Below are 4321 nucleotides of genomic sequence, written 5' to 3'. Positions count from 1 at the left end.
GGGTGGGAACTGTTAGCTCCGGATAAAATTTGAGTAATATAGAAATTTTATTAATATTGCCCAATAAAATTATAACGTTGACGGATTTAAAAAGAAAAGTTCATATAAGCTGTTGTACTTGTATGTGCCCTTACTTTTCTGCTGCGGGCACGCAAAATTTATTTTGGATAAATTTTGGCAATTTGTTAATCAAAACACCATATTTTCAGTATTTCATAAGGGTCTCAGGTTTTAGTAGTAAGAAGATTTACTTTTACATGCCCTTACTTTTCTGCTGCGGGCACGCAAAATTTATATTCCACCAATTTGGAATATACCGTAGATATAATTTATGTATATTACCGGAATATTTGTTTTGAACATACTAGGTATATTCACCTGCACATATACACAATATGTACATACCTGGCATGTTCATCTGCACATATACCCAATATGTATGTACATACCTAGGATATACTTTTTATGAACTTTGATGAATATACATGCATGTATATTCCACGAACATTCATGTTAGGAATGTTTATTCATGTATATTCCCAGGTTATTCCCGCAATGTTCTGTATATTTTTTGAACATTCTGGGATATTCATAGAATATCAAATGCTATCTGGGTTGCCCACACGTAATAAAAACAAATAAAATTATTTTTTTGCTGATACTTATTTTATGCAAACTTTCCAACTGTCAATAAACTAGGTAGTTATTCTTATTATTTTTGTCGGAAATATGTTAACCGGTTTAATAGTAAAACATAAATAACTAGAGACATTCCGTCTAATAAGATGCTGTGATGAAAAGCCTTTTTTTCCATATTTAAAACATGAATGGAAGTTCATAGGGCACTGCGGATAATGTGTGTTAATGGCAATTGTTATCGGTCCAATTGCCAATATCGCCGCTATTGTTACAAATCGCAGTCTTCGATTATGTCCTTTTGTCTGCCCGATTATCATATGACTGGTGGAGCATATACCTACGCGTACGTATTAAGTTGTCATCAAAAATTGACCAAGATAGTCATATCCAATCTGTTATTTCAAATCGAAACTCTTTAAAATATGACTCCATTATAGAGCCAGTCAAAAACCGTTTAAATTAAATAAAACAAGATGACAATTTATTTCGATAAGCTCCGCCAGGAATCTTAACTCTGATATTCTGATTTCGGGACGAACGTGATGAATTCTTCACCGAACACGAACTAAAGGACACTTATTGGAAAAAGGAAGAGAATAATAGATGCAATTTGAAAGTAATTTTTCCCGAGCTACAGGTATTTCAGGAGCGCCAAATTGAACCAGGTTTGCCTCGTCCTTTTTAATACCTCAATTGGAAATCGATATAAGGGATAAATATTTTTTCTGCTCCTTTATTCTCATAAAACAATATTTGCCAAGCTCGCTGGGCATTGCTGGCACACGAAACATTCAATACAAACCAGATACCGAATATTGATTTAGGACTTTTGGGAATTTTAAATGAATCATAAATGAAAAAAACATAATTGAAATTTACTTTTGTTTGCAACACATAAAAGCAATTTAAATTTGCATAAGTGTTTCACCAGAAAATCTTCTGTTCAATCATGCATTGTAAATGAAAAAGGTGCATTTATATTTACGAACAAAAAACAAAGAATAATGTTGTGATGAGTGGTCAAGTGAATGTGCTAATGTGCTTTTTCCACCATGTCACCGGAATATGTTTAAGTATTTAAGTAATACATTGAAATTTATATAACGAAGATAGTTTGGACCTAAAGTTCTTTATGAGACAATTAGAGATAATAGGTAATACTAAAAAATTAAATGTAGGGAAATAGTGGGATATAAGCAGACCCATTTACGAAAAAGGAGGCGAAGAACTTTGAAATCAATATAAAGAGCGAAGATAAAATCAGATATTAAACAACTCTCGTAGCATTGAGAAACCAAGACAGAAAAACAGAAATTTTGTGTTTTTTTGGTAAAATTCCCGCCCCTTCGAATAATGTGTCCCAATGGAAAAAATATGTCCAGCAAATTACTGACGATTTCAGTTATGGCTTAATCGCGACCTGTTTTCGTGTACAATTTAATTTGCAAACAGAAAGACTAGCTTTTTATCGGACTTTTTCACTTCGCATAATCTCACGGAAGTAATAAAAGGGCAATAACGAGTTATGTTGGAGAAATATGTACATGTTCAATCATCTTTGGACATTTATTATATTGTACTGAAATAATTTTGGGGTATTTCAATTGCTTTAAATGTCATGTTGTTGAAATTAYTAATTTCATCRATTCTCACGCGTACCGCCTTTATTTCAGTTTACACATAAGGTTTTGAAGAAAACTTTTAAAATCAGTTCAAATACTTTCATCATCGATCATACTTTCTATTATTAATTYAAATTTTTTGTTCATCAWCAGCTCAGCCCAAATCCGTACTATTTTAAACGCTTATAAAGCAAGTAATTGACAGAGTCTAAGTTATAAATTTTCACGCAGATTATAAATTTGCCTTTAAATATAGAACACGAYATATTAGGATTGTATTCATGAGATTCTTCATTTTATTATTTCTGCATGCAAATTGCATTTTTATAATTGCCCGATTATGATAATAGACTGAATAAAATTGCAGTTAACCAAGAAAAATATCATATATAATATGTACATGTTACAAGTCCTTGCAAGCATTGTTTTTTAAGAAAAACCATGTTTGTTTTGTCATATATTCAAGAAACTACTCCAGCACACCGGTTCATCTGAGTTAGACAGTTACAGCTGCTTGAAGTGTCTTATAATGGTTCCAATAAATCGGCTGGTCATGGAGCATTCCTTTCGACCAATTTTCCAAACTTTTGACGAAATCGGAGTCGCTTCACTCATAAATCTATGGCAATTATGACAAGATTTAGATTAATACCGTGAGACATAATTTTACTGAAGAAAAACCTGCAAAAGAAATTTTAGTAGCCCAGACTAAATTGGGGTAACCAAATAGCCCATAAATCTAGGAAATGTTATAAGGCAGAAATCCCGTACCCAAGTGTTTTATAACTAGGCGTTTCCGTAGTAAATTAAAATATATTTATTATGGTGAGATGCAATGGCTACGAAAAACAGAATTTATTTATTAGTATCTTGAAATCATGGCATTTTTGCGTTGGTTTGGCAGCATAATTTGACTCACTAATTGCTGTTTACAAAAAAAATCAATTAACTTTTAATCAATCAATTAAAGCTAATTAACTTTATAACGATTTAATGATCTGACTTAAAATTGAATCATCCTGTATATAGAAAATATAGAATTTAACATCATTCGGTGCCATTCGATGGTGCTCACTTAACCCTAATTGGATTCAAGAATTTTTTTTTGTGAAATTAATGTTACTCAATCAATTACCTACATAGATGTGTAGGGGATTGTGGGACTATTACAAATTCAAAACTTTACAATATGCCACATCGGGTGCCGTTAATCGAGAAACATTAGGACAAATATCCGACGGGACAAAACTTTTTCTGGTCCTGTGTATTTGGGACGGGCCAATAAATTAATTAAAACTTCTTCCATCACGAGCTCTAATAATACAATACGTACGAGCTCAAACTCCCCATGGAGTTGTATTTTGTGCTTTCCAGCAATAAAAACACTTTCGATTAATCGGAGAATTCCCAGTTTTCGCTATTGCAATTGGCTATAGGTACAATGTGAAAGTCGTTTTTCTTTGACGTTAGCTTGAACTTACCTGCCCGCTTAAAAGTTTATCTTTATTAGTTCTCAAAAACTATTTTGTTTGGATGGAAAACCGCTAATTAAAATTTTAAGTATTTTGCATATACATACTTTTCGCCATGTGTCCAATGCTTTTTCAAAACTTCCATCAAAGTGGCATTCAATCGGACCGGTATCTTTGGTGCTTTTCGGTAAAAAGTGACCACTCGAAAGCCAAAAAACAATCTTAATTAGTGTCTATATTAAATGTTTAATTTTTCCGTTGGCATGTGAAACAGTGGGTTGTCACACTAAAGAAAATTAATCCGGAGAGCAAAAGCCAATATGATTGTATATTAAATTATTGATTGATTGAGTTGTTTTTCCCACAGAATATCCCCCCAGGGATGTTCTCTGTTGTTGGCCGGAAGTACCGCCGCGCCGTCTCTTGTCCTAGCCATGAAGTAGTCCCGATGTTGCCACTCCCGTCCTGGGCGTGTCCCGCCTACCAGTGTTGCCGCTCTCGCCGTGGTTGCTCCGTTTTCCCAGGTTGCTTACAATATACAGGGTTGCTCATTAGTGCGTCAAAGTGCGATATCTCAGTAAATATGAA

The 4321-nt window shown here is 33.5% G+C and overlaps 1 long non-coding RNA gene across 1 annotated transcript; it reads right to left on the bottom strand.

The window, feature by feature from the left end:
* Positions 1-2628: 2628 nt before the first annotated feature.
* LOC125504320 lies at positions 2629-4107 on the bottom strand. Its single transcript, XR_007281433.1, has 2 exons — positions 3841-4107; positions 2629-2880 (listed from the first exon to the last, which is right to left on the bottom strand). It is a non-coding gene; the product is annotated as an uncharacterized LOC125504320 (long non-coding RNA).
* Positions 4108-4321: the final 214 nt, after the last annotated feature.

This window comes from Dendroctonus ponderosae, unplaced genomic scaffold, assembly GCF_020466585.1.
Source record: "Dendroctonus ponderosae isolate FM_Combo_2020 unplaced genomic scaffold, Dpon_F_20191213v2 Dpon_F_20191213_4, whole genome shotgun sequence".
NCBI classification, from domain to species: domain Eukaryota; kingdom Metazoa; phylum Arthropoda; class Insecta; order Coleoptera; family Curculionidae; genus Dendroctonus; species Dendroctonus ponderosae.
Note: the sequence above shows the minus strand (reverse complement) of the source record. Positions and strands in the feature narration are given on the sequence as shown.